The sequence below is a fragment of the Chenopodium album genome, chromosome 13 (genome assembly GCF_948465745.1).
Source record: "Chenopodium album chromosome 13, dcCheAlbu1.1, whole genome shotgun sequence".
NCBI classification, from domain to species: domain Eukaryota; kingdom Viridiplantae; phylum Streptophyta; class Magnoliopsida; order Caryophyllales; family Amaranthaceae; genus Chenopodium; species Chenopodium album.
Window position 1 is genome coordinate 10,494,046 of NC_137846.1, and position 12,152 is coordinate 10,506,197.

Genomic DNA, 12,152 nt, shown 5'->3' on the forward strand with positions numbered 1-12,152 from the left:
CCTGCAACAACAATTAGGAGGACTGGAACCTAATCATCCAGAATTGTTCCAAGAATCTGGATTAGCTCAAAGGGTGAATTGTTTGGAACACCCAAAACATAAAAATAAAAATTAAAAAAAAAAAAAAATTAAAAAAAAAGAGTAGATGTTAAGATATCAACAAACTAACAAAGGGTGAATGTCTATGTATTAAGGGCGTGATATGCCTATTCTGTTCAGCTTAATTTTAGTTCAGTTTCTAATTTTCATCTCTCATAAATAATTTATTTCAGCTCAGTTCAGTTCAGTTTCTAATTTCCCTCTCTCATAAACAATTCATTTCAGCTCTATTCAGTTAAGTTAAGTTCAGTTCAGTTCCTAATTTTCTTCTCTCATAAACAATAAACAATTCATTTCAGCTCTATTCAGTTCAGTTCAGTTCAATTTAGCTCCAATCAGTTCAATTCAATTCAGTTGTTTTTAATAAATCGGAACAGATCCTTAGTAATAAGGCGCTAATGAAAAAAATATTCAACGAATACTCTTTGTAAAATCTTTTTTTATTTTATTTTTATTTTTTTATATCATCTAAAATTCATTTTATATATGGTTAAAAAAGATATAAGAATGATGAAATTGCAAAGAGAACAACAATAAAAATCTCATATATGTTTTAGCTAGGTTAATTATTGCGATTTACTTTATGATTTTTCAACTGTATAAATTGGAGTATTTTATGAACCATTTTAACTTTTAGTTTGTCATGTGTCATGCATGGTAATGACCGGTATAAATTGACTAATTGCTACCTCAAACTCAAAATTTTGGCCTCACTATTTTAGTTTTAGCTTCCATTCTCAAATGCATTGCATGTACTCTCGGGTGTACAATGGTCAATGTTAATTGATGTGTTAAGTAAAATGTTAATCAATCATATAACTTGGCTGCTCACAATATTTTTCTAGTATTTATATGAAGTTTTTTTACAAAGTGACATGTAATTAAAGCTTTAAACAAGACCTAAGATTAAAGCATTGATCGTTTTCGACAATAATTTGCTACTAACACACTCCTTATTACTATTGTTCAAATCATTAATTTTATTTTCTCTGTTAAGCAAGGTGATGTACAAGCACAAACACAGTATTGTATTTGCATCCAAAAAATTAAAAAAAAAAAAGTATAGTAGTATAAAATTTACAACAGTATGTAGACTCATCCTTTATTACTTGTACTTGGTATTAGAATTATATAACAACATAATAAGAGTATTACTATAGGGTTTGAATTCCGCTAAGTAAGGGTGTTTGGATTGGAGATTTCTTCACCTTAATAACCCCCTACACCCAAAGTCCCAAATATTTAGCCCGTAAATTAAATATTCGTAGATTAAGAATGTAATGGTTAAAAAAAATAAACATATTTTGATGTAAATTTGCTTTTGATGAACTGTGGTCATTAAATTATCTCATTTTTGTCAAGGACTTGTTGCTTCTTATAGAACAATATAATCAAACTTAGGGCCTGTTCACTTCAGCTTAATTTTAATTCAGTTCATTTCAGCTTCAATCAGTTCAGTTCAGTTCAGCTTCTAATTTCCTTCTCTCATAAAATATTCATTTCAGCTCAGTTCAGTTCAGCTCCAATTAGTTCAATTCAGCTCATTTTAGTAAATGTGAACAAGCTCTTAAACAACCCCAATTTTATCGAGTAATATCTCTAATATACTTTGTATAAGCTAAATTGTAATCTTTAAATTTGTACTCGTATTAGACTGAAACAAACTTCATACAAGTACTAGAATTTGTTATATACACCCGGATGTACCTTACATCTAACTTACCTAAGGTTAGTTTTTGCTCTTCATTTAATGATAAAATGAAAAACAATCATCAAAATAAGAACAAATACTTATGAATGTACGGTACACCCGGATATATATAACATACTCTCCAAGTATTTTTTTTTTTTTATTTATTTTGGTGAGAAGTATTATTTAATAATGTAACGAAATTATTCATCTTGATATCGTATTGATGACTAAAGTTGGCCGTTTCGTGTATGATGTCGTATGATGTCAACGATTTCTAATGGTTGTTTCATGCTTGATCGTCAATTTAATAGCACCATCAATCATGATAATGATTAGGCTGAGGATCAGAGTGTCATATTTTAGATTTTTATTTAGATATTCAATAATTTCTGTAAACTGAGCATCATTTTGTTTTATATAGGTTGGTGACTTGGTAGATGATTGTAATAAATTGTATTTCCCCTATTTTGGGTTAACATAAGTTTGATGGCAATTTTTTTTTTTTTAGTTTGCCCCGTCTGATTCACCGGAGCTTAGTGATGAAAATATCTGAATCCGACTCAGGTTTTACACCTAGTTTATAGTGGGTGACATCTGACTTATGATGGGTGAGTCTTTCAACAAAAATATTCTTCATTCGGTAAGCTTCGAACTCGATACCTCCTTTAAGTGACATCAAACTAATTACTCTTATTGGTTGATCACAAATTCACTGTAAGAATTACATATTTTATTATTAGCACTCTAGAGTTAATTTACTCTGTAATTATTATAGCTTGCCTTTCGTGACAAACTTCACTAGCTAGTTATTGATAAGGATGATATATGCTTGTATGGATGATTTAGAGATGTTCTTAGGTTTGGCCGGAAATTGTTGGGAAGCACTAGCAAGGTAAGGCAAACTTTTCGATGTAATTTTCTCATGTTAACTAAGTCGCGATTACTTGTTGTTATGTCTAATATTTCGAAATAACATTGTTGTACATATGAGCAACCTTTGAAGTTTGATTGGATTGTGATTGTGACGAACATGCAACAATTTGTCTTTTACCTAGTTTTTCTCTGTCATTCGTACGAACTCAGTGAAACGAAAGCAACGTAGTTGCAAACCATGAAAGGAAGAAAGTGGCTTCAACCATACTTTTCTTGAAAATGAAGAGTGCTAACCCAACCTAAAGAGCTCACCATCTCTATTCACCCTGAGAGACTACTTTGCTACTTGCTAGCTTATGAGTTTCTAAAGGAATGATTTCTAAAACCTTGAAGAAAACTAGAGTTAAGCATAAGAGAAGTAATTGACTTTTTGATTTTTTTTCATCTTTAAGAACCTTTCATTTTTTTTTTCACCTTTGAAGACTTGTGGTTAACTTTCCGACAATTTAACTCAACTTTAACTCACCAGAGTAAATAAAATAAATAAAAAATAAAAACTTTGGTCCTTACTTAATTTATGTCAACATTATTTTATCAATTCTTTTTTTTTTTTTTTTGAATGGATTTTATCAATTCTTTATGGGAAATTCTACATGGTGGCCTCCTACTTTTAAGTTTTCCACGTGGGAGACACACTTTTTTCCAACTCTCTCAAGTGGCACTATGGTTTTGCAAAATTATGTATAGTGTCCTTTTTTTTAGTTTATGGCTAACTTTTATAATTAAAATGGTTAACCTTAGGTTTTTTGGTTTAAAAATTAATTAAATTATATTTTAAAATAATAAAATAAAAAAAAAGAATTTTTTTTTTAAAAAAAACAACCTAAACCCACGACCACCCTCCCACCACCACGTCCACCCTCCCACCACCACGTCCACCATCCACAACCCCAACCCCCATACACCACCGGCGCCCAGAATCCCTTTTTACCGCGCCGGCGGCCCCGTCCCCCTACCCACTGAACCCACCACGACACCACCTGAACCCTATATCCCAAACCCGAAACCCCCAAATACCCAACTCGAAACCCCTTAAAAACCCTATCCCACCAATTTAAACCCCGAATTAGACCCTCCCCCACCCTTGAAACTCTGACGCCCAAGGTTTTGAGGGTGGGAAAGGTCCTTATTTTGGGGTTTAACGTGGCGGGGGTGGTTTATTCGGGTTTTGGGTCGGATATTTGGGGGTTTCAGGTGGTGGGTTTAGTGGGTAGGTGGACGAGCTGGGTTGTCGGAATGGTGAAGGTTGTCTGGGTGGCGGCGAAGGGTGGGGGAGGGCTGGGTTGTCGGAATGGTGAAGGTCGCCGCCTTCCAGGATGGTGGTGGTGGGGAGGGTGGTCGTAGGTTGGGGGAATGGGGGCTGCGAATTTTCTTTCTTTTTTTTTTTTTTTTTAAAGAATTTGATTTTTTTTTAAAAAAAAATAATTGTGGTTAACCAAAAAATCAAAAGGTTAGCCATAAAACCTAAAAAAGGGCACTGTACGTAATTTTTCAAAACTTGGATGCCACTTGAGAGAATTGGAAAAAAGTGTGTCTCCCACGTGGAAAACTTAAAAGTAGGAGGCCAACATGTAGAATTTCCCATTCTTTATACATCATGAAGTGCAAACATATATCATAATTAATTCATTATCATGCATAAATGTTAGTTTCTCAATCAGAAGTATTTCTTTCTCATTCTCTTAGGCAGTTGCTCCACCGACGGATAATTGAATTTTTTTATTTTTACTAATGTTTTGGTTGATCGGTTTTTTATGGTGTATTATTTGATAAGGTTGATGATAATTTTGTTTTTTATGGGTTGGATTTGATTGTTTTTGGGTTTATGTGGTATCATATTTAATGAAAGTTTTATTTTACTACTTCCGTTTCTTATTATTTGTAATAAAAGGTTATTATGTTTGAGATATATATAAATAATTCATTTTTTGTAAATAATAAGAAACTTAAGTAATATATTTTTTTCATTTTTTTTTCTCATTTTATTTTTGGACAAAGAGACTTGATGAAAGATGGTAATTTGTGACATCTGTTTCGGGTTAGTATTGGATTTTGATTTGATGAATCTAGTTCAAAGTTGATTAAATTAAATGATCTGGTGTTTATTATTAAATTGGTAAATTAATAGAAATGGTTGCAATGGAGGAAGAGGAATTGTTCACACTTAAACTACTTAATTAAAAGTGAAAAAAAAATAATAAAAAAATGAGAGGCCTTTAAAGGTGAAAAAAAAGGAATGTTAGGTCCTAGAGTTTTGTTAACTTACTTATTAGTGATGTCAGAACTTTATGCTTAACTCACCTTGAGTTAACTTAACTCCATTTTGGCTGGAAATCAAAATTTAGGTCCTCAAAAGTGAAAAAAAAGTGAGAGGTTCTTAAAGGTGAAAAAATCGAAAAGTAAAGTCCTTCACTCCTTCCATTATACTTAACTCAAGAAAACTACTCCCTCCGTTTTTTTCAAAATGATGCTTGAGAATTTGCAATATTTATGTTATATTTGACTTAATTTTTTCACTACTATATAATTTATAAACATGGTCATGTAATATATTGTTGGATTTGTTACAATGTCTATTATCATAATATAATTTTGTTATAATTTTTACTAATATCTAATTAAAGATATTAATGATAAAAATTGTGTCTCGATAAGTGTGAAAACTCAAGTGATGCATTTAAAAAAAAAACGGAGGGAGTATGTTAAATCTTATGCAATTGGCACCAACGTTAGCTTAGGATCTACCAGTATCAAACTACCAACGTAAAAATATTAATGTGCTTGGTCTTAAGCTGATTCACTAAATAATATAGCAAATCACATATTCTAACTAATTGATAACTACTTGGACTGCTTTATTTACTAATTGTTGACTGCTCTACTGTGGATTAGTGGGCCATTCAGCTGCTCTCATATTTGGACTAACTTGAACACCTATATGACTATGAAGTCAATGATCATCGTCATATTGGGCTTGGAAAAAAAAAATTCAATATATGTACGTAATTTTTTCTTCTTCTAACTAACATCAATAATCAATAACTATATATTAAAGGCGAATAAAAAAATAATACGTGTCAAAATCAAATTAAATAATTTTTCGCCAATTTTTTTACTTGTATTTACTTTTTTGCCAAATTATCTTAGGAAATTTTTAATTCAATATAATATTTTCTTTCCTACTTTACCAATATATATTTACATTCAAGTTAGTTACTATTCTAGAGAGAGAGAGGGGGGCTCATGCAAGAACCCTCCTTTATATAAGAACTCAATCTTATATAAGAACCAATCTCAACTCTTTATTAGTTTTGATCTAACCATCTAAACTAATCCTTTAGTAATGACATTTCTGTAATTATGAGGAGTTCATATTTATAGAAAAAAATTTAGAACATAAGCTGAAAAAATTTAGAACATAGCAAAAATTTAGAACATAAGCCAACAAAAATTTAGAACATAAGTTGAAAAAAAATACAATTTATAGCACAGGAAAAAATTTATAACATAAGCTAAAAAAATAATTTAGAACATAAGCTGAAAAAATAATTTAGAACATATGAAAAAATTTAGAACATAAGCTGAAAAAATAATTTAGAACATAGGAACAAATTTAGAGCATAAGCTAAAATAAAAATTAGAACATAGGAAAAATTTTAGAACATAAGTAGAAAAAAAATTTAGAACATAGGATAAACTTTAGAACATAAGCTGAAAAAAATTTAGAACATAGGAAAAAGTTTAGAAAATAAAGTATTCTTATATAAGAAAGAGTTCTTATATAAGGATGGGTTCTTACCGGATCCCTCTCTCTAGCTTATGAGTTCTTAGTATTCTTATGTTCAATATAAGGATGGGTCTTAGAACATAGCTTTATATATATATATATATATATATATATATATATATATATATATATATATATATATATATATATATGATTACATTGTTGCATGTGCAACAATATTAACTAAGTATTGGCATATTGCCATCAATTAATTATATTCATAAACATTCTGATTACATTGTTGACCCTCAAACACTTTGTATTGTGAGAGGGGTTTAATTCTCATTCCAAGCAAGTAGGATTTCCAATTTTCCCCCTACTTGAAAAGACATTCTCCTTAACTATCAAAAAAGTTCAAGCTTGATGTTCTTGTGGGAAATATCAAATTATTAGGGTAACATGGCTATGTACAAGCATTAAATATACTTCCCAAAATGGAATTAAGTTGAGAATTTATGACAAAGTCACGCGCGAATCGGTGTAATTAATGTCAAATTTTCCTAAATCTTTCCTTTTTGAGATTCGTATACATATCATTTTCCTTAAAAAAAATCGTCTCACCATTAAGTACCCGAGTTTGGTGAAGAATTATATATACATATATCTATGTGTGTGTGTGTGTGTCTATATATATAGATTAAGGGTCAAATGAGAAGTTCATTAAAATGAGAAGAATTTTTTGTGCAAAATTTTTATACTAAATGTGCATATTTTTCAAATTGAATGTGCAAATATTATTTGGCTTAGATTCGATGTGCATAAATTTTAAACAAAATGAGCATAATTTTACTTCTAAATGTGCATATTGTTTACTCCTCTTATTCATTCACCCGAGAACAAGGATTTAGGTAGAGAGGACACGACATTGTCAATTCAAGTAGACACTCCAGGTTATTCTTTGGATAGATTTAATTTAATTGCTTAATTTTCTTGTGGTTTTGTAGTTGTAAAAAAGAAAAAAAAAACACCCTACTTCTCTTTCTCCTTGCTCATTCTATGTTTCCATTAATGAGTTGTGGAACAATCAGCATTCATTGGCGTTGCCGAGAGCTTCAAAATGAAAATCGATGATCTAAAATGGTGAAGATGATCAAAGTGCTTCTACTAGAGGGAAGAATTGAAGGCAAGGAGATAAATAATCATGATTAATGTGGCGGAGAAGAAGATGACAAATAAAAGAAGCCATTGCATTGTAACGATCTGATTAGGGGGTAAAATTGAAAAAACAAAGGGTCTTGTTTTTTCTTTTATTATAACTTTTATATGATCCGTTAGATGAAATATTTTGCAAGGTTAGGATTCCTTCTCATCCTTCTTATTTTAAGATTACCTTATATATATATATATATATATATATATATATATATATATATATATATATATATATATATATATATATATATATATATATATATATATATATATATATATATCAATAAACCTATACTAAAGGCGAAATCAGGAATGACACTTGTCATTTCCTGGTTAAAAATTTTCCCGCCTTTTTTTTCCTTTTCTTTTTAGTTTTTTGAAAACATATTTAATTTAATCCAATTACATTCAAAATTTTTTTTTACATATATTCTATATACTAGGAAACTTTTAGTTACAAAAATACTAACATTGATTTAAAATAATGTATTGAAATATATTCTTTTCCGAAATTGTTATAATATTATCAATATCAATTTTTTTTCTCCAACTTTTATCATTTGATAATAAAATTTATTTTAATTAAAAAAAGAAAAATTATTTTGGTAGCATACTTTGTATTAATCTTAAAATTATACATAACATTTATAAGAACCAAATAAGTTTGTTATAGTATACTTTGTATACAACATATATTGAAAAATTATTGAATTATTGTAAACATTTATGTGATTATTTAAAAAATAAAAATCCCTCCTACTCACTAAAGATATATTTAAAAAGTTGATTATTGAATACTAATAATCCTAAAGTAAAATGAACTCAGCTAAATTTTCATATTATGTCGATCAAAGTGTGTCAACAATTTAAGGACAAATGTATATGAGTTCGTATATGGGTACTAACCTAAGCTAATATTTTAATTTTCTTATATAAAATCTTATAGCTTCTAAGTTTCTATTACTATATTTATTTATTTAAACAATCCAATTCAATAACCTTTACGTATTTAGTATTGTATAAACTAATTAAAATTCAAGTTATTTTATTACAAATAATTTTTTTGGATAAATTATCGTTGAATTAACACCATTATTTATTGTTTACTTGTTGTAAAATTTAATTATGACCGTGCATGACACGAGACTTAACCTAGTATATATATAAAAGGTAGCCTTTCCCTCCCAAATTTTAAATTATTTTTGCAAATCTTATAGAAAATTTAAGAATATTATTATTAAAAAAATATGCATAATTTTATATATGAATGTATATGGAGTATATACATCATACGGGGGGTGCATACAACCTAAAATTTACTATGAAGTATTTTTAAAGAATTTTAACCTTTGTCATACTTTTATAAAAAAAAAATAATTAAAAAAAAGTTATAGAAATCCGTGCATTGCACGAGACCATAAGCTAGTAATGGAAATAATTGAATATTCTAACTTTGATCGGTTTACTTTTAATAATATAAAGTTGAAATTATCAAAATAAACCAGACAAAATTGTGGCTACTAAAACAATTTTTTCCAACATAATTACCATGGTTGTTATTCACGATTGTATGAGAATTAAAGTTGGTCTAATTGTTTAGAAACCCTCCTTCCACCCATGTGAGAGGGGTTCGATTGTCACCCTATGCAAAGTGAGAATTGCAAATTTCCAAGCAAGGGATTTCATTATTCCATGTATTCAATATAAGTGGTCACATTGTACACCTCAAAACTAATAGATTTTGTGATTAGCTTAGTTTTAGATCGAGTAATGTGAGTGAAACTTCATATTCAATACGGAGTATTATTTTTAACTTTCTTGGTAAATCTAATTTTATTGACTTTTATTCCAACACATACAAGGTAACTGTGTAACTCTTTAGCTAATTTCTTGTTGTAGAATGTAATTATGTAGATACACTTTACTTGAAAAGACAAACTAGCAAGTAAAGATGGGCAACGGGCTGTGCCGTGCCGGCTCTGCGGCGGGCCGTGCCATGTCGTGCCAAAATTTGGCACACCCCAGCCCATGGCACGGCACAGCCCACGTGCCTGGCGGGCTGTGTCGTGCCGAGCCGCGGGCCAACTCGTGTCACTTTTTTTTTAAATATATATATATAAAAAAAAATGATTTATTGTGTTATAATAATTAAATAAGTTTATATAAATTAATGGATTTATATAAACTTATTTAATTAAGTTTATTTATATAAACTTAATTAAATAAGTTAATATAAATAAACTTAATTAAATAAGTTTATATAAATAAACTTATTTATTTATTAATTAATTAAGTTTTATTTGGGCATGAGCCGTGCCACGGGCCGTGTCGGCGTGCCGACGACCGTGTCCGTGCCGAATTTTAATTTTTTGTTCACGACACAGCCCACGGCCCACAAGTGGGCTGCTGGGCCGGGCCGGGCCGGGCCGGGCTCGCGTGCCGGTACGGCCCGTGCCCATCTTTACTGGCAAGCATTTAAGAAGTTTTTGGTAGTTGAACAATATATTGAGTATTTTGACCAAATAACATTATTTCAGCCATGAAATCTCCAACTATATTTGTTCAGCACAGGTGAAAGACTAAAGAACAGAGTGAAAGCAACACATATCATCAAATTTAAAAGTGATGTTGATGGTCTCTTTCTACCATTTGAATTTAGTTACCACGGAGTAATTCGGGTGTTACTGTGCTTGAACAATAATCAAATATGGGCCTTGCGAGCGGCCCAGGCCCATATTGCAAAATATAAAAAAGAAAAGGAATTACGTAGTACTATTCTTTCGTTATTTTGGACCTATAGATTCAAATTAATTCTCCGAAGTAAGCTTGTTTCATCTTTAAAAAAACTAGACGAGTATCTGCCTGTTGAATAGATTATCCACTATAAAGTACGGAGTAGAAAAAAGATTCATTCTATGAAAGATGTGTAAAAACTTTATACAGTACTATGTATGTATAATCCAAATGAGATGATTTTGTATATTTTTATAGATCAAATTGATTAAATTCATGTCGAAAAAGGTTTTGAATTGATATGAGAGTGCAGAGAGGAGAGACAAAAACTTGGGTTATAAAATTGTTTCATTGTTTATCATTTAGACTACGGGCCTATTCTGATTTACTGAATTGAACTAAACTGATTGGAGTTGAATTAAAGTAAACCGATTGGAGTTGAATTGAACTGACCTAAATTATTTTTGAGAGAAGGAAATTAGAAACTGAAATAAATTGAATTAATTAGAGATACACTAAACTGAACTGAAATTAAGATGAAAAATACAGACACTATAAGTCTACAACTCATCATCTTGCAATTCTTGCATGAAGAAGCTAGGAACAAAGGAAACTAATTTCAATTTAAATTTACAATATTAGCAAAAGGTACCTTGTGAGTTTGTGACCTAACATTCAAATATAATGCTATAATGGGACAACCTCAATATCCACTACAATTTGTTTTATGCTCTTATACATTTCAAATATTCAAATATTCAAATACTACGGATTATAAAAGACTATTTTCAACATTTAAACAGCTTTTAAACTTTTGGAGTAGTGTTTTACAAAAGCTAGCATTGCATTTTTTTTTTAAATCAATGTTTATGAATTAAGCCATTATTTAGCTAAATATGGAGTATACAAAAGCATTGTGCATAACATTGAAGGTTTTTGGGTAACTTTTAAAAAGTTAAATCTACAATTTATAATCAATATGAGAATAAGACGGTTAGAGTTTATCGATTCTCATCAACAATGTACAATACTACATAGGGTAAACCAGCAAAGATGCATGATTATAACAAGATCGGTTCATGTTCGTACAAAAACTATCAGGATGATTTTCAAGCTAAGCTTAGAATTATATTAGTCTGTGACCCTCTTTTACGCCTAAAAAGCCCACCCTTTAATATCTTAATTCAGATTGGATTCCAGCCTGGCCCATAATAACATTTTCCACTTTAGTCCGTTTCTAAAAATTATTAACGGACTCGTTTAGTCGTTTTATAATGCTCCTTACGTCTCAGAATAATTGAAATGAATGTTTTAAATTAGTGCATTGAATTTTTAATGCAGCATTTGTTGTTTGCTGTACTCTCGGGCGTTCTTTGATTGCCTAGATGAGCATTCACGGAAAACTAAAGAATTATCTGACCAACTCTCTCTATTCCGTTTTACTTGACTCATTTAACCATTAGCTCAACTATGTTATCATAACTAACATACTTCTTCCTCCAAAATTTCATAAAATTCTAACCACCGTTAGTCCTTTACTGTAATAGAATACTTCTGACAAAAAAAGTTAAATCCACCAGATTCAACTAACTATGGTTAAGTCATTAAAGTGGTCCAATTCTTGATAAAGAAAAAGATGAAGAGACAGAGACACAGATGAAGAGACAGAGACACGGATTACCTATAGACAGCTCACCCATTTACTACCTCTATTTCATTTTATTTGCAACGATTAAACATTTATTGTTGCAAATA